The sequence below is a fragment of the Penaeus monodon genome, chromosome 42 (genome assembly GCF_015228065.2).
Source record: "Penaeus monodon isolate SGIC_2016 chromosome 42, NSTDA_Pmon_1, whole genome shotgun sequence".
In the NCBI taxonomy this organism is placed as follows: Eukaryota; Metazoa; Arthropoda; class Malacostraca; order Decapoda; family Penaeidae; genus Penaeus; species Penaeus monodon.
The window spans coordinates 3592520-3612519 of record NC_051427.1 but is presented as its reverse complement, the minus strand read 5'-3'; the positions used below and the strand labels follow the sequence as shown (position 1 = coordinate 3612519).

At 36.3% G+C, this 20000-nt stretch overlaps 2 protein-coding genes across 6 annotated transcripts in view; one reads left to right on the top strand and one right to left on the bottom strand.

The window, feature by feature from the left end:
* The window catches only part of LOC119599299 (caspase-1-like), an 18671-nt gene extending 7193 nt beyond the window's left edge, over window positions 1-11478 (bottom strand). Inside the window, exons 1-2 of one of the 5 annotated variants that reach the window (XM_037949041.1) lie at window positions 11141-11478; window positions 2106-2323 (exon numbers count right to left, since the gene is read on the bottom strand). The gene's annotated coding sequence lies outside the window, so the exon portion shown is untranslated. Of the gene's footprint in view, window positions 1-2105; window positions 2324-3519; window positions 3773-7806; window positions 7826-11140 lie in introns of those variants that run through there. The other 4 variants (XM_037949042.1, XM_037949040.1, XM_037949039.1 and 1 more) reach the window with 4 other exon arrangements.
* LOC119599296 overlaps window positions 11130-20000 on the top strand; it is a 17195-nt gene continuing 8324 nt past the window's right edge. The window contains exon 1 of the mRNA XM_037949032.1: window positions 11130-11262. The gene's annotated coding sequence lies outside the window, so the exon portion shown is untranslated. The remainder of the gene's footprint in view (window positions 11263-20000) is intronic.

The following is a 20000-nucleotide window of genomic DNA, read 5'->3' as shown; positions in this document are numbered from 1 at the left end:
CAGTATGGGCAGTCAGCTATTCACTCCAACTACTAAGATAAAAGTGACAAAGGAGGCACTTTTCTGAATATGTTGGTCAGATAGTTCTAGCTGATTTTACACTTGCTGAGATACAAATGCTCTGAAAACCTGAATATGTTTGCAAACAATATAACACTAATTGCAAGTTCATCGATGCTTTTCATGAAAAGATGGCCCAGCAGGTGCCCGGCTGTTGACTAAAAGCCAGCAGATTACTAGTGAAATCAAACATTCATAAACTCGAGCAATGTAGGCTAACAGTTTCAAACAGTGTAATGAACTAAGTACACCAGAAAAACATCAAAACTTGAGACAGCAACAGTGAAGGTTACCCATATTCGAAAAAAGTATTGAAAAAAGAAACTAGCAGAGAAAACATAAAACTCAAAACCTACCCCTTGAAGCCGTGAGTTACCCCATAAGAGAATGTATCACTGGCATAATTATCAAAGTAATTAAATGGTTCACTTCAGTCTTCAGTAACCCAAGAAAATTAACATAAGCACTAAATAAATAAATTTTCCAGGATGACACAATCCAAGATTCCCTAAGTAGGTCTGCTCTGGGTGATGGACACGGCAGTCAGAAATGATGCCACTGACTTTACGCAATGCCACCAGGGAATGGCATGCAGGCACACACCAGGCCCACCGAGAGTTTGGTTTATAATTCGTCTTTACGCACACACGGCTCCACAAGTACCTGGTCACCAAGGAATCAATTACTACTAGTACCTGTCTCGTGCATTAACCCTTTCCCTTGATTTATTTCAATTTTGTAAATATTCTCTTTTATCTTCTATCGCTACTAGTAATGCTGATAGTATCATAATAACTATAATGTCTACAATGGCAAAAACAGCAATGATAATGGTAGCATTAGTAAAACGAGCATTTTTTTTATCCATAAACTTGAGGAAAGGTGAAATCAGGTGAGATTATGAGGTTGACTAATTGAATTCCTTTGGTGACTGAGCACTTAAGGAGCCATCTAATGTGTAAAGGCATTTTGCAGAACAAAACTACACTGAACACTAGATTTTCCTGGTGCCACCAGAACTACCACCTTCGAATGAAATTTGAAAACTTGGAAACTGGCAGGAGGCAACAAAACCATGAATGTACTTATGGTACCATTTTCTCCCATGGAAACCAAATTGGATATCCAAGAAATTTAAGGAATATATAAGAACAAATTTTGGGAACAGACTCTCCACTTACAGAAATGAAAAAAAAAAGGATTTTTTAAGATCAACGAAGAAACAGAATACCACAAAAGGGTACCGATAAAATCCCAAAGGCTTAACAACAGCTCTGTCCCTAATAAAGTAGCAAAAGTCACACCTCATACCAGCTTATCCCATACACATTCCTCATTCCATAATTTTGTATATGTTAAGGGTATGGTCATAGAATAATGCCCTATAAAACCAAAATGATACACCAACAGAGCCATACATATAACGACTGTTCAAACCTCCTGACTGCTCTTTTTTTTTTTTTTTCTTTTTGTAATAGAAACCACTCACTGTATGAGAGAATATGACAGATTCATGAAAAAAAAGGGGACAACTGGAGCCTAGCCCATAGACAGGGAGACACAAAACAAACTACAATTAATTATAACAAAAATATTACCAAGTATATTCCCAATACCACCTTGGTTTGACAATCATCAGTGTCACTTTTTAAATAACTTCATGAATGACCCAAAAATAATGACACGATTTCCAATACTAGAATATGCAATATATTTTAACCCATTCATGCACAAATGTCATAGTCAATAGTCAAAAAAATAATAATAAATAAATAAAAATTAATACATAAAATTGGTTTAAAAAATTAAATACTTGAATTTTTTTCTTCAAAATATTGAAAAAATATAGAAAAATTCAATGAATGATATAAAAATACAGCTAAAACACTGAATACACTTAAGAATACTGTCAAACATTTAGAAAAAATACATATGAATAAAGGAAAAAATACAACTGAAAATACAAAAATACATAAAAATACAGAATACAGCCAAAAGTACAAAAAAATACCGAAAAGTAGTAAAAAATATATAGACATACACACCTAGTATTTAGTCTGTCTGTTTCTTTTCGTTTATCTGGTTTATGGTACTTTCTCCTTCTTCGTCTTCTTTTTATAGGGTTTTAGACTATATTATTGTCTATATCCCTTTCTTCTGATTTTCTTCGTAGCTTAAACGTAGTTAATTATATTTGTTCGCTGTAGAAATACCTTCATGTGTCTCAAAATGCAGTACCTTTTAGTTGGTGGTAAATCCTAGCCTGTAATTTCAAGATTTAAATTAGGATTATTGGTTTTTACTTTCCTTTGAGCATCTAGTAAACAAGTTCTGTATGATATTGAATCTTGGATGTCGTAGTATTATATGTGCCATTGTTTCTTCTTCCTGTATGCACTGTCTGCATGTTGGGTCATTTTCAAGCTTTAGTCTATGTAAGTGTTGGCTTTAGTCGTATGTTTTAAAATCCTCGTTAGGCATCGTCTTTCTTTTTTTTTTTTAATCTTGTCCATGGTTGTGGTTGGTCGTTTCTTATTAAGGTGGTCTTTTTGTGTTTTGGATGTTATTTAGATCACTTTTCCCCAATTCTTCTGACTGTTCGTTTTAATTTCTTTTATGGTTTTTCTAGTGTCATGGGGTATGGTTATGGGATTAATTGTGTTGTGAGCTTTCTTTCTGCTAAGTCTGCAATTTCTTTACTTTTTACGCCTTTATGTGCTGGGATCCAGTGTAATATTATTTTGTGATTCCGAGCTGTTAGTGTTTTTATTAGTGTTTGTATTTTGTATATCAAATGTTTATTTGTTTTTGGTTTGTGATTTCTTTTTTGTTGTTATGTATGCATGTTAAGCCTTGTTTGATGGCATAAAGTTCAGCTTCGGGGTTTTCTCCTGGATCTGGATTGAGATTTGTGTCCATTAAATGGTACACTACACTCACGAAAGTTGCAAGCACCATTAGATATTTACTCTATCACAGTGCACACTGGTCTCCGTTTATGGTATTTTGTGTTTAATCAAATTGCATCACTGTAATTCCCTGTAAATCCACTCCTGGGCCCCAGTACACCTAATCGATATATTTTCTTAATTTCTGATCTTATTCTTTGCCTGCCCAGGTTATTTCCAAGAATGTGTAGTTTTTTTTTTTTTTTTTTCTTTCTTTTTTTTTTTTTTTTTCTTTTTTTTTTTGTTAAAATACTCTAAATCTGTCTGTATATGCTGAATAAAGTATTAGGTGTTGCATAACTTTATCATAACCTTAACAATGAAACTCCACAAAAAGTATGATTTTCTGTCCATTGCAAAGTAATATATAATAATAATTTTGTCCAATACAAAGTTTCATATGCCATACGGCTTTATGAACATCTAACTATACAACATACAGTCAAAAATAAATATATATATATATATATAAAAAACAGTAAATACAATCTAAAAATGCTGTCATAAGTACAGAAAAACAGAAATAACCAGCAGACTTGCACGAGCTTTATACGTGTTTAAATATTCTGTTTAAACACGTTTACTGTGGCTTTCCTTTGCACCAGTGTTTATACCAGATAAGGATACGTCCGATAGGCGACGCTTAGCCTCGCCCGGGCTGTGCCATGAGGGGAGCCCGGCCTGTGACGACTAAGACCGACTCGCTCACGACTCGCACACGACTCTCCTTGCCCGCCGTGGTGCCCGGCCACAGCAGTTACCTAGTCCTTGCCCGCCGTGGTGCCCGGCCACAGCAGTTACCTAGTCCTTACCCGCCGTGGTGCCCAGCCACAGCAGTTACCTAGTCCTTGCCCGCTGTGGTGCCCAGCCACAGCAGTAACCTAGTCCTTGCCCGTCGTGGTGCCCAGCCACAGCAGTAAGCTAGTCCTTGCCCGCCCTGGTGCCCAGCCACAGCAGTAACCTAGTCCTTGCCCGCCCTAGTGCCCAGCCACAGCAGTAACCTAGTCCTTGCCCGCCGTGGTGCCCAGCCACAGCAGTAACCTAGTCCTTGCCCGCCCTGGTGCCCAGCCACAGCAGTAACCTAGTCCTTGCCCGCCCTGGTGCCCAGCCACAGCAGTTACTTAGTCCTTGCCCCCCTGGTGCCCAGCCACAGCAGTAACCTAGTCCTTGCCCGCCGTGGTGCCCAGCCACAGCAGTAACCTAGTCCTTGCCCCCCGTAGTGCCCAGCCACAGCAGTAACCTAGTCCTTGCCCGCCGTGGTGCCCAGCCACAGCAGTTACCTAGTCCTTGCCCCCGTGGTGCCCAGCCACAGCAGTTACCTAGTCCTTGCCCGCCGTGGTGCCCAGCCACAGCAGTTACTTAGTCCTTGCCCTCCGTGGTGCCCAGCCACAGCAGTTACCTAGTCCTTGCCCCCGTGGTGCCCAGCCACAGCAGTAACCTAGTCCTTGCCCGCCGTGGTGCCCAGCCACAGCAGTTACCTAGTCCTTGCCCCCGTGGTGCCCAGCCACAGCAGTAACCTAGTCCTTGCCCGCCGTGGTGCCCAGCCACAGCAGTTACCTAGTCCTTGCCCCCGTGGTGCCCAGCCACAACAGTAACCTAGTCCTTGCCCGCCGTGGTGCCCAGCCACAGCAGTTACCTAGTCCTTGCCCCCGTGGTGCCCAGCCACAGCAGTAACCTAGTCCTTGCCCGCCGTGGTGCCCAGCCACAGCAGTAACCTAGTCCTTGCCCGCCGTGGTGCCCAGCCACAGCAGTTACCTAGTCCTTGCCCTCCGTGGTGCCCAGCCACAGCAGTAACCTTCGGGCGACAGTTGCAACTTCTCGCGCCTGGGCGGGGCGCGAACCGCCGACCCTCGGATGAGAGGCTGACACTTACCACTGTACTAGCCCGGAGGCTGTTTATAACTGTCCTCTTTTTCTTTTTATCTTTATGTTTACATATCATATTCTCCGTTAATAATCCAGCAACTGGGCTTACGTGTCAGGAATCGCGCTCTCATGTTTCATCACATTTAACATCCTTCGCTTAAACGAATATGTAGTTATCAAATACCAGTCAACAAGTACCCATTAGGTATCAATTAAACCTACAAGATTATATGGCAGAACCTCACCGAAAAATATTCCTTTTGGCATCTACTTTAGCAGCGTGTGTAGCGATGGACGTCTTAAGGGGACGTCCCGAAAAAGGGGGGGAGGGTAAAAATGGGGGGGTGAAGCTTATAAAATCAAAACCATCTTATCGATTTCCTTCAAATTTGGATATATTGTTTATTGTAACATTCCACACCTTTGCTGTAAATTTTGTGAAAATTGACCCAAGGGGGGCGACACCCCCCCTCAAAAAAATTTTCATACACATACGCTTCTTGCGTACCGCCCTTGTCCCACAGTTGTGGATGTTTTGCAATTTAAAAAAAAAAAAAAAAACTTTAAACATCAATAAGATCCAAAGCGATTATCGCTTTTTTTTCTTCGAAATTTGGCTTAGTTTTCTCAAAAAAAAATCCAAAAAAAATCTTTTTTTTTTTTTTTTTTTTTTTGATTTTCAAAAATTTGCCAAAAAAGAACAGGACCGAAATTCAAAAAAAGCCCGCGATAATCGCTGTGCATTTTGATAAGCTTTAAATTGATACCAACAAAATTTGGATCTAATAAAAACTGTGAGACGAGGGTACGGGAGCTTTATTTTTTTATTTTTGAGAAAAATCCTGTTGAAAATTGTGAATATTTATGTTAATTTTCTGTCAGTATCCTTTAATAGAATTTTATGAACTGATTACTAAAGAAAGTACATTAATTTTCCTCTTAAATAATGTAAAAAGAGTGAAAATATGTTAATTGGGTCTCGATTTATGACGAAAATGACATGAGTACCTCCTAAAAAATTTAGGAAAATCGTAAGGTTGGTTACCTTACTTGGCCATAGACGTTGCTACTGGTGGTCTCACACCACTTGTATTAGTGTTTTCATGCATGTACATGTGTTTACATATGAAAACATGCTTGTTGGATGTACATGTACCCATGTGTACACAAGTGTACATGTGTACACATGTGTGTAAATACGTGTACACATGTGTACTGGTGTGTGTAAATATGATTGTATGTGTATGCAGACATGTGTATGTGTGTCTCTAAATGTGTATTTATATATACATGTGTACATATGTACATTTATGTGCACATTCTTCTAAGAAGTTGGCCACGTGTAACACAGAAGTTCATATGGTGTGTGTGTGTGTGTGTTTGAATGTCTACACGTGTGTACATATTTGTGAACAGGTATGTATTGTATGTGTACATGTGTATACATGTGTATGCATACATGTACGCATGTCCGTTTGCATTCGCGTATGTTTTAGTAGGCCTACATATATATATAGGCCTATATATATTTCATGTACTGTTTACGTTTGTTTTGTATGTATATAGTAATAATCGTGTTATTGTTATTTTTTTGTGTTTTCTTACTTATTCGGTCTCCAATGAACACATGCACATGAAATATATGATGTAAGAACAGCTTATCCGATCGGCGACTACATGTGAAATAGGCCTACAATCCTCGAGTTTCCACAGAAGCAGCCGTTATCACCCGTTGACAAAGATCGGACCATTCTCGTTTATTTTATGGGATATAGATACGCCATTGTTTACACATTATAACCGAAGTCTGAACTTGCATATCTGATGTACACGTCGATATCGCAATATGTTCACCGCATTTTATGTGAAAAAAAAATCGGATTGGTTTTCTTTTTCCTTCATTTATTTTCATTTTCCTTCATTTATTTTATCATAAACCAACAACATTGGGAGTAATCCACTATAATACGACAATCTTAGCCCCCTCCGTTCAGTTTCAGTAGGTAGTGTCAATATACAATGTCTCATTCTTGCGCCCTTACGGCATATGTGCATAAGGGTGAAAGTGGCCGATCGGCGATTGGGAGGTGTGGGGTTACGCCCTTGTTTGACTGCCTAATTTTTCGCTGCCGGACCTAATAATCGATGGTTATTCTCCATTCGTATACGTATTCGAAAATGGTTGTAACTCATTTTCGACCTCTGCAGCCCGAGCCCCCCCCCCCCTCCCGCTCGGGACGGTCCCCTTCAGCGCTAGAATACAGTATCGCCAAAATACACTATAAAATACAATATAGTAATAGAGTAAGTAAATAATAAATTATGAATTTATATATACTCTCCTTGCCCGCCGTGGTGCCCAGCCACAGCAGTAACCTAGTCCTTGCCCGCCCTGGTGCCCAGCCACAGCAGTAACCTAGTCCTTGCCCGCCCTGGTGCCCAGCCACAGCAGTAACCTAGTCCTTGCCCGCCGTGGTGCCCAGCCACAGCAGTAACCTAGTCCTTGCCCCCCTGGTGCCCAGCCACAGCAGTAACCTAGTCCTTGCCCGCCCTGGTGCCCAGCCACAGCAGTAACCTAGTCCTTGCCCGCCGTGGTGCCCAGCCACAGCAGTAACCTAGTCCTTGCCCGCCCTGGTGCCCAGCCACAGCAGTAAGCTAGTCCTTGCCCGCCGTGGTGCCCAGCCACAGCAGTTACCTAGTCCTTGCCCCCCTGGTGCCCAGCCACAGCAGTTACCTAGTCCTTGCCCGCCGTGGTGCCCAGCCACAGCAGTTACCTAGTCCTTGCCCCCGTGGTGCCCAGCCACAGCAGTTACCTAGTCCTTGCCCGCCGTGGTGCCCAGCCACAGCAGTTACCTAGTCCTTGCCCCCGTGGTGCCCAGCCACAGCAGTAACCTAGTCCTTGCCCGCCGTGGTGCCCAGCCACAGCAGTAACCTAGTCCTTGCCCGCCGTGGTGCCCAGCCACAGCAGTAACCTCCGGGCGACAGTTGCAACTTCTCGCGCCTGGGCGGGGCGCGAACCGCCGACCCTTGGATGAGAGGACGAGAAGTTACCACTGTACTAACCCGGAGGCTGTTTATAACTGTCCTTTTTCTTTTTGTCTTTATCTTTACCTATCATATTCTCCGTTAATAATCCAGCAACTGGGCTTACGTGTCAGGAATCGCGCTCTCACGTTTCATCACATTTAACATCCTTCGCTTAAACGAATATGTAGTTATCAAATACCAGTCAACAAGTACCCATTAGGTATCAATTAAACCTACAAGATTAAATGGCAGAACCACACCGAAAAATATTCCTTTTGGCATCTACTTTAGCGGCGTTTGTAGCGATGGACGTCTTAAGGGGACATCCTGAAAAAGGGGGAAGGGTAAAAATGGGGGGGTGAAGCTTATAAAATCAAAACCATCTTATCGATTTCCTTCAAATTTGGATATATTGTTTATTGTAACATTCCACACCTTTGCTGTAAATTTTGTGAAAATTGACCCAAGGGGGGCGACGCCCCCCCTCAAAAAAATTTTCATACACATACGCAAGAATGCGTACCGCCCTTGTCCCACAGTTGTGCATGTTTTGCAATTTAAAAAAAAAAACTGTTTAAACATCGATAAGATCCAAAGCGATTATCGCGGGCTTTTTTCGAAATTTGGCTTAGTTTTCTCAAAAAAAAATATCCAAAAAAATCTTTTTTTTTTTTTTTTTTTTTTTTGATTTTCAAAAATTTGCCAAAAAAGAACAGGACCGAAATTCAAAAAAAGCCCGCGATAATCGCTGCGCATTTTGATAAGCTTTAAATTGATACCAACAAAATTTGGATCGAATAAAAACTGAGACGAGGGTACGGGAGCTTTATTTTTATATTTTTGAGAAAAATCCTGTTGAAAATTGTGAATATTTATGTTAATTTTCTGTCAGTATCCTTTAATAGAATTTTATGAACTGATTACTAAAGAAAGTACATTAATTTTCCTCTAAAATGTAAAAAGAGTGAAAATATGTTAATTGGGTCTCGAATTATGACGAAAATGACATGAGTACCCCCTAAAAAATTTAGGAAAATCGTAAGGTTGGTTACCTTACTTGGCCATAGACGTTGCTACTGGTGGTCTCACACCACTTGTATTAGTGTGTTCATGCATGTACATGTGTTTACATATGAAAACATGCTTGTTGGATGTACATGTACCCATGTGTACACATGTGTGTAAATACGTGTACACATGTGTACTGGTGTGTGTAAATATGATTGTATGTGTATGCAGACATGTGTATGTCTCTCTAAATGTGTATTTATATATACATGTGTACATATGTACATTTATGTGCACATTCTTCTAAGAAGTTGGCTACGTGTAACACAGAAGTTCATATGGTGTGTGTGTGTGTGTGTTTGAATGTCTACACGTGTGTACATATTTGTGAACAGGTATGTATTGTATGTGTACATGTATATACATGTGTATGCATACATGTACGCATGTCCGTTTGCATTCGCGTATGTTTTAGTAGGCCTACATATATATATAGGCCTATATATATATTTCATGTACTGTTTACGTTTGTTTTGTATGTATATAGTAATAATCGTGTTATTGTTATTTTTTGTGTTTTCTTACTTATTCGGTCTCCAATGAACACATGCACATGAAATATATGATGTAAGAACAGCTTATCCGATCGGCGACTACATGTGAAATAGGCCTACAATCCTCGAGTTTCCACAGAAGCAGCCGTTATCACCCGTTGACAAAGATCGGACCATTCTCGTTTATTTTATGGGATATAGATACGCCATTGTTTACACATTATAACCGAAGTCTGAACTTGCATATCTGATGTACACGTCGATATCGCAATATATTCACCGCATTTTATGTGAAAAAAAAAATCGGATTGGTTTTCTTTTTCCTTCATTTATTTTCATTTTCCTTCATTTATTTTATCATAAACCAACAACATTGGGAGTAATCCACTATAATACGACAATCTTAGCCCCTCCGTTCAGTTTCAGTAGGTAGTGTCAATATACAATGTCTCATTCTTGCGCCCTTACGGCATATGTGCATAAGGGTGAAAGTGGCCGATCGGCGATTGGGAGGTGTGGGGTTACGCCCTTGTTTGACTGCCTAATTTTTCGCTGCCGGACCTAATAATCGGATGGTTATTCTCCATTCGTATACGTATTCGAAAAGGGTTGTAACTCATTTTCGACCTCTGCAGCCCGAGCCCCCCCCCCTCCCGCTCGGGACGGTCCCCTTAAGCGCTAGAATACAGTATCGCCAAAATACACTATAAAATACAATATAGTAATAGAGTAAATAATAAATTATGAATTTATATAGATAATAGATGTGTGTATACATACATATATATACATATACATATATGTACATATATATGATTATGATATTTAAATAATTATAAATTAATTAATATATTAATACAGTCAATAAATAACAAATTAGGAATTAATATAGATTATATATGAATATATATGATTATAATATTTAAATTATTATAAAGAAATTAATATATTAAAACAGTAACTGAATAAATGAATACTGAATAAATACACTAAAATACAACAGTAATACAGTAAATAAATACTAAACTATGAATTAATATAGATTATGTATGTATATATATGATTATAATAATTAAACAATTATAAATAAATCAGTATAGTAACACAGTCAACGAATAACAAATACACCAAAATACAGCATAGTAATACAGTAAATTAATACTAAATTGTGCCTTAGTGGGGACTTCATACCGCTGGTGTTGCGAGATGCCCAAACGCAGGGCAAGCTGGAGACTCAGGCCATCCCCCTGACACAGCCCCTGTTTCACATACACAGAAATCTTCGTACAGAGAACAAGCATAATTGATATATAATCCGAAAACAACGAAGGACTCACAAAGAAAAAAAAATAAATCTCCAGGGAGTATAGACTTGATATGTTTAGTCTGAAAACCTGAAAAGAAGAGAGAATGAACAATAATGAGAACGTGCGAGGGAGTAGGGTGTGGCGGAAATTCTGGACCAGCACTCAAATCCAGGAAAAGACTAAGAACAAATGATATGAATAGCGTATACCTACAAATAGAACAAAAAATCCCCGTTGATTCGGTATCGTGGGACGTTCAATCTTGAACTCGAGTGAAGTGAAGTTTTTAAGAACCTTTCAGTGGACACAAATTTAAACCCAGATCCAGGAGGGAACTCAGGAACCATCAAAGAAATGCACTACGACTCACGGACAAGTAGAAAACCCCAGAGAAGAAAGTGACAGTGAAGAAAACCCAGATCCCAAACGTGCCCGGAGACAGGAGGCAGAAACCTGGAAAAAGTTCAACCTCGTATGACAGACAACACAACCGTAAGACAAAATTATCTTGTGGTACTAATCAGTTTAACAGGAGGATCAGAAACCTCAAATTTTGATAACCCAATGAAGCTAACGGATGCACTAGACAAATCAACACTCCAAAAGTACATGATAAGAAGGCACACTTAGAGTGCTTGCAGTGGGGAAGGCTTTAAGAGTCGTAGTAAAAAAAAAAAAGAAAAAAAAAAACCATTACTGGTATGTAAATTGTAAACATCCCGCCTCAAACAAAAACATAGACTGTTCATATGGTACAATATATCCAGTCGACATTGAATTAGACCTCAAAGACATAAAAGAAAAAATAAGATCATTGCATGGATATGACAGTCAAATAATAGAAGTAACCAGACTAAATAAAATCAACAAAGATAAAGATAACACACAAAAAATATGGTTACCAACAAAATCCCTCCAGAGTAACATTCAAAGGAACATCACCAGAAAGAGTTGCCATAGGACATACATCCTACAAAGTCCAACAGTATACTTTCCCAATTCCAAAATGTTACAAATGTCTTAGATATGGTCATGGAATCTTAACATGTAAAAACAAAGCTAGATGTAGCAAGTGTAGCCAGGTTAACCATGATTACAAATATTGCACAAATAACCCCTTCTGCTTTTACTGCCATGAGAACCATCCACCAAATACAGATGCATGTGACATACACAGAATGGCACAACAAATAAACAACCAGAACCCAAAATGCCAGCAAAAAAATTTAAAAAAATTTTTTCAGGATTTGAAACCGAACAAAACCAAACCAATGCCAACAAAAAACCACGCAAACCCAAACCCTAACGGGTTGGCAGAGAGCCCCTAAAAAAAAGATAAGCTATCGTTTCAAATAAGAAACAGTTAAGAGATATTTATCTTTCCAAAAAGGGGAACGTAAACTAAAAAAAAAACCTCCCCAGCAGTGCCAGGAAAGAAAACAACAAAAACTGAAGCAGAATTTTTGAAAATTTTGGGAAATTCCTACCCTTTAAAGTGCAAAGAATTATGAGGAAATGCAAAAAAAAAAAAAAATCAAACAAATCATAGACAAAATAATGTAAAAACTAGTATGTAAAAAAAAGATTAAACTGGGGGTAAAAAACAAATAATAAACAAAAAAATAGATATAACAGGTTCAGCCCAAAATTATCGCAAGGAGCTTTTAAAAAAAATAAAAACAAACATAAGAATGAAATTTAAAAGATCAAACATATGCTTTATTGCATGCATAGACTAGAAAAAGCTTTTGGTGATACTTTAAATATGATGCCCCAAAATAAAAAAATTATATCTTGGTTTAAAAAGAAATTTTTTAAAATGGAACAAATTTTTCAAAAGAAAGAACATTTAAAATAAAACAGGAAACCAAAATCTTGTAAAAGGAACAATACGAAGGTGTTCCACAAGATTCTTTTTAAGCCCAACATGCTTTAATGTTTTTATAAGTGTTTTAAAACTGACAGAACTAAAAAAAAAAAATACACAGATGATGAATAGTAATAACCACAGGTAAACCCTAAAAAAACCAAAATAATTTTAAAAGGTTTTAAACAAGTAAAAGACTAGGCAGACCCCGGATCTAAAGATAAATTTAAAAACAGTAGCTGTTTTTTTTTTGCAAAAAAAAAGAAAGTATAGAAACCAGAGATAAAAAAAAAAAAATGTAGAATAAAATTTTACTGACAGTCGATATATCCTTGGATTAAGATTTTTTCCCAAAAATAAAAGGACAAAAAACTGGAAAACTTTAAAGTAAAATTCTTAACGAAATAAAAAAAATAAATTAATGACAAAAAATATCCCCCATATAACTGGGGGGCAAAGAAAGAATCCCAAAAAGAATATTATAAAATCTATGTAAAAACCAATAATAAAAAATGGTCGGCCCCAAACGGAAACCAAAAAAAAAAATTAAAAACGATACAAAACCAGCTCTGAGAATATCAACAGGTGCTTTAAAACAATTCATTAAAATCACTACAAGCCCTAACAAAAAAAACCTTTGATAATTGACAAAAACAAAAGTATTTGCTTGGAACAGCCCGTAAAAATATTGGAAAAAAAAAAAAAACACACTAGTAAAAAACTAATAATAAAAAAAAAATCAGAGAATACAATTACAATAAAGACCGTAAAGTCTTCAAAATTTAATATAAATCAAATAAATTAAATGAAGCACAAAATATAACACAGTACCACCTGGATGATCTTTCCCCAAAAACCCCTAACAAAATTTATGGACAATTTACAAAAAATCGTCTCGAAATAATTTTAAAAGCAATTCCAAATGCAAAAAACACAAAAAAAAAGAAAATCATCATAAGATATTTACAGAGGATCAGAAATAAAAGACCTGCCAACATCATGGCAATCTATTAGAAAAAAAATCCCCAACTGTTTTGGAAATTACCAAAAAAACTCAAATATAGAACAAATTATATGCAGTAAAAAAGAGGTGAAAATATAAAAAAATTTACAAACTAACAAATACTGTAATCTTTTTGGATTCACTCTGGCTGCAACACTAAAAAATCACAAATCCTAAAAAAATACAGTTTGGAAAAACAGTTCAAAAAACCCCGATCCAAAAACCATTTCCTAAAAGTAACACCCACGGCATGGTCTAGATCAGAAAATGGAAAATTAAATGTATGTTACAGGAAATAAATAAAAATATAGAAAAAGACTACCTACACAACTAAATTTTGAAATGACCCAAAATTTCAGATGGTGCTAAGTCCAGAAGAAACAAAAAACACCAACATTTAAAGCCTAAGATCCATTTGAAAGAACCAAATTTTTAGAAACATTAAAAAGATAAAAATAACTAATCCAAATATCCCTCTACTTATAACAGAGGAAAATCAACCTCCTGCTAAGAAGTACACGTATTAAGACATGGGGGAAATCTTCTTACAAAGATCAATAATGATAAATATTATATAAAACAGGGATCAAAACCTTCAAACAACAGAGAGACGATTCCGAGAAACAAGATCCACGGAATATAGACCTAAGAAGTCTAAAACCCTTTAAAAGAAGAAGAAAAAGATTCAAATAGTTTCATTTTGGGCCACATCCGTATAGTAGAAGCTAAAATTTGCCGTTAATGGACAGAATGACCAAAATAAGACGCTTCCTCTATGGTACTGCTTTCACAAGTTGTTAAGAAAGTTGTGCAACTAGTAATACTATGGTATACATTTATATAAAAATGTAATGGCACAATAATAATCAAAGAGAAAAAATACATTCACAAAATATGGAATAAGCCGCAAAGGGCAAAAAGCAACGTTAAAAGTTGAGAAAATACGTTGCAACAAATGCCGCAAAGAGAGCAAGTCCAGGGGTGGAGCCTCCGAAGGAAATTATGGTGACCGAATTAGGGCCTAGGGATAAATCCCTGAGTAGTGAGGGTTTGGTTCACACGCAATGGTTGTGGATTTCACGGGAATGGCTGGAGTAATGGGGGTAATCTCCGAGGGGGCGGTCACTTTCTAAACATTACCAATACTTCATTTATATATTTCAAAGAAAAAAAAACAAGAGATCATGCATTTTACAGCATATATATATATATTATATATATTTTAATATATATATATATTATATATATATATATATATATGGTTGTTTTGGTTGTGTGGTGTGTGTGTGTGTGTATGTATGTATTTTAGATAATACATACACACACACACACACACACACACACACACACACAATATATATATATATATTATATATATATATATTATATATATATATATAATATATATTATATATGCTGTAAAAGCATGAATCTCTTTTTTTTTTCTTTGAAAAATAATATAAATGAAAGTATTGGTAATGTTTAGAAAGTGACCGCACCCCTCGGAGATTACGCCCCATTACTCCAGCCATTCCTGTGAAATCCACAACCATTGCTGTGTGAACCAAACCCTCACTAACTCAGGGGATTTATCCCTAGGCCCTAATTCGATCACCATAATTTCCTATCGGAGGCTCCACCCCTGGACTTGCTCTCTTTGCGGCATTTGTTGCAACGTATTTTCTCAACTTTTAACGTTGCTTTTTGCCTTCGCGGCTTATTCCATATATTTGTGAATGTAGTTTTTCTCTTTGATTATTATTGTGCCATTACATTTTTATATAAATGTATACCATAGTATTACTAGTTGCACAACTTTCTTAACAACTTGTGAAAGCAGTACCATAGAGGAAGCGTCTTATTTTTGGTCATTCTGTCCATTAACGGCAAATTTTAGCTTCTACTATACGGATGTGGCAAACTGAAACTATATTGAATCTTTTTCTTCTTCTTTTAAAGGGTTTTAGACTTCTTAGGTCTATATTCCGTGGATCTTGTTTCTCGGAATCGTCTCTCTGTTGTTTGAAGGTTTTGATCCCTGTTTTATATAATATTTATCATTATTGATCTTTGTAAGAAGATTTCCACATGTCTTAATACGTGGTACTTCTAAGCAGGAGGTAGATTTTCCCGTTATAAGTAGAGGGATATTTGGATTAGTTATTTTTATCTTTTTTAATGTTTCTAATAATTTGGTTCTTTCAGAATGGTATTTTAGGCATTGCAATGTTAGGTGTTTAATTGTTTCTTCTGGACGTTAGCACCATCTGCAATTTGGATCAGTTTCTAAATTTAGTCTGTGTAGGTAGGTCTTTGTTCTATATGTTTACTTAGTATTCCTGTGAGACATACATTTAATTTTCCATTTTCTGATCTAGACCATGCTCGTGGGGTGTTATCTCTGAGGTAATAGGTCTTTGTGATCAGGGTTCTTTGTAACTGTTCTTCCAACTGTAGTTTTTAGGATTTGTGATTTTTTAGTGTTGACAGCCGAGAGTGAATCCATAAAGATTACAGTATTTGTTAGTTTGTAAAGTTTTATATAGTTCAATCCTCGTTTTACTGCATATAATTCTGCTTCTATGATTTGAGTATTTTTTGGTAATTTCCAAACAGTTGGGAGTTTTGTTCTATATAGATTGCCACTGATGTTGGTCAAGGTCTTTTATTTCTGATCCATCTGTGAATATCTTATGATGATTTTCATATTTTGTGTTTGTTAGCATTTGGAATTGCGTTTTAATTATTTCATGAGACAGATCTTTTGTGAAGTTGTCCATGAATTTTGTTACGGGTTTATGGGAAAGATCATACCATGGTGGTACTGGTGTTATATTTTGTGCTTCATTTATATTTATATTGAGTTTATATTAAGTTTTGAAGACTTTACGAGTCTTTATTGTAATTGTATTCTCTGATGTTTTTTATTATTAGTTCTTTTACTAGTGTGTTTTTTGTTTTTTCCAATAATTTTATGGCTGTATACAAGCTAATACATTTGTTTTGTCAATTATCAAAGGTTTGTTTGTTAGGGCTTGTAGTGATATTAATGAAGTTGATTTAAAGCATCCTGTTGATATTCTCAGAGCTGTGTTTTGTATCGTTTCTAATTTTTTTTGGTGTTCCGTATATGGCCAGACCATATTTTATTATTGGTTTTACATAGATATTATAATATTCTATTAGGGATTCTTTCTTTGCTCCCCAGTTATATGAGGATATGTTTTGTCATTATATTTATTTATTTATTTCTGTTAATGAATTTTACTTAGATGTTTTCCATGTGTTTTGTCCATTTTAGTTTTGGTGAATAAAATCTTAATCCAAGGATATATCGACTGTCAGTAAATTCTAGTTCTACATTTTTTATTTTGATCTCTGGTTGCTATACTTTTCTTTTGTTTGCAAAATATAACAGCATACTGTTTGTTAAATTATCTTTAGATCCAGGTGTCTGCCTAGTCTTTTACTTGTTTAAAACCTTTCAATATTATTTATGGTTTTGTTTAGGTGTTTACCTGTGGTTATTACTATTCTATCATCTGTGTATATTATTTTTTTTAGTTCTGTCAGTTTTAAATCACTTATAATGACATTAAAGCATGTTGGGCTTAAAAAGGATCTTGTGGAACACCATTCGATATTGTTCCTTTTACAAGATTTTGGTTCCTGTTTTATTTGAAATGTTCTTTCTTTTAGAAAAATTATGTATCCATTTTAATAAATTTCTTTTTAATCCCAAGATAGTAATTTTTATTATTGGTGCATCATGATTTAATGTATCACCAAATGCTTTTTCTAGGTCTATGCATGCAACTAAAGCATATGTTTGATCTTTAATTGCATTCATTATGTTTGTTTCATTTGTTTTTAATGCATCCATTGTCGTATAATTTGGTCTGAATCCTGTTATATCTATTTTTAGTTTATTATTCGTTTCTAGCCACCAGTTTAATCTTTTTGTTACTATACTAGTTACTACATTATTTCTGTCTATGATTTGATTTGATTTTTTTTTTTTTTGCATTTCTCTCTATAATTCTTTGCACTTTAATGGAGTAGGAAGTGTCCAAACTATTTCAGAAACTTCTGCATTCAGTTGTTTGTTGTTAACTTTCCTGGCAACTGTCTGGGTAGGTTCTTTCTTTTTAGTTTACGTTCCCCTTTTTGGAAAGATAAATATCTCTTAACTGTTTCTTATTTGAATCTGATAGCTTATCTTTTGTTAGGTCTCTCTGCCAAGCTGTTAGGCTTTGGGGTTTGCGTGGTTTATGTTGGCATTGTTGTGGTTTTGTTCAGGGTTTCAAATCCTGAAACCATTTTTTAATGTATGTTGCTGGGCATTGTGTTCTGGTTGTTTATTTGTTGTGCCATTCTGTGTATGTCACATGCATCTGTATTTGGTGGATGGTTCTCATGGCAGTAAAAGCAGAAGGGGTTATTTGTGCAATGTTTGTAATCATGGTTAAACTGGCTACACTTGCTACATCTAGCTTTGTTTTTACATGTTAAGATTCCATGACCATATCTAAGACATTTGTAACATTTTGGAATTGGGAAAGTATACTGTTGGACTTTGTAGGATGTATGTCCTATGGCAACTCTTTCTGGTAATGTTCCTTTGAATGTTACTCTGGAGGGATTTTGTTGGTAGCCATATTTTTTGTGTGTTATCTTTATCTTTGTTGATTTTATTTAGTCTGGTTACTTCTATTATTTGACTGTCATATCCATGCAATGATCTTATTTTTTCTTTTATGTCTTTGGGGTCTAATTCAATGTCGACTGGATATATTGTACCATATGAACAGTCTATGTTTTTGTTTGAGGCGGGATGTTTACAATTTACATACCAGTAATGGTTTTTTTTTTTCTTTTTTTTTTTTACTACGACTCTTAAAGCCTTCCCCACTGCAAGCACTCTAAGTGTGCCTTCTTATCATGTACTTTTGGAGTGTTGATTTGTCTAGTGCATCCGTTAGCTTCATTGGGTTATCAAAATTTGAGGTTTCTGATCCTCCTGTTAAACTGATTAGTACCACAAGATAATTTTGTCTTACGGTTGTGTTTGTCTGTCATACGAGGTTGAACTTTTTCCAGGTTTCTGCCTCCTGTCTCCGGGAAACGTTTGGGATCTGGGTTTTCTTCACTGTCACTTTCTTCTCTGGGGTTTTCTACTTGTCCGTGAGTCGTAGTGCATTTCTTTGATGGTTCCTGAGTTCCCTCCTGGATCTGGGTTTAAATTTGTGTCCACTGAAAGGTTCTTAAAAACTTCACTTCACTCGAGTTCAAGATTGAACGTCCCACGATACCGAATCAACGGGGATTTTTTGTTCTATTTGTAGGTATACGCTATTCATATCATTTGTTCTTAGTTTTTTCCCTGGATTTGAGTGCTGGTCCAGAATTTCCGCCACACCTACTCCCTCGCACGTTCTCATTATTGTTCATTCTCTCTTCTTTTCAGGTTTTCAGACTAAAAAATATCAAGTCTATACTCCCTGGAGATTTATTTTTTTTCTTTGTGAGTCCTTCGTGTTTTCGGATTATATATCAATTATGCTTGTTCCTGTACGAAGATTTCTGTGTATGTGAAACAGGGGCTGTGTCAGGGGATGGCCTGAGTCTCCAGCTTGCCCTGCGTTTGGGCATCTCGCAACACCAGCGGTATGAAGTCCCCCCTAAGGCACAATTTAGTATTAATTACTGTATTACTATGCTGTATTTGGTGTATTTGTTATTCGTTGACTGTGTTACTATATGATTATTTATAATTGTTTAATTATTATAATCATATATATACATACATAATCTATATTAATTCATAGTTTAGTATTTATTTACTGTATTTCTGTTGTATTTTAGTGTATTTATTCAGTATTCATTTATTCAGTTACTGTTTTAATATATTAATTTCTTTATAATAATTTAAATATTATAATCATATATATTCATATATAATCTATATAATTCCTAATTTGTTATTTATTGACTGTATTAATATATTAATTAATTTATAATTATTTAAATATCATAATCATATATATGTACATATATGTATATGTATATATATGTATGTATACACACATCTATTATCTATATAAATTCATAATTTATTATTTACTCTATTACTATATTGTATTTTATAGTGTTTTGGCGATACTGTATTCTAGCGCTGAAGGGGACCGTCCCGAGCGGGAGGGGGGGGGGGCTCGGGCTGCAGAGGTCGAAAATGAGTTACAACCTTTTCGAATACGTATACGAATGGAGAAAACCATCGATTATTAGGTCCGGCAGCGAAATTAGGCGTCAAACAAGGGCGTAACCCAACCTCCAATCGCCGGCACTTTCACCCTTATG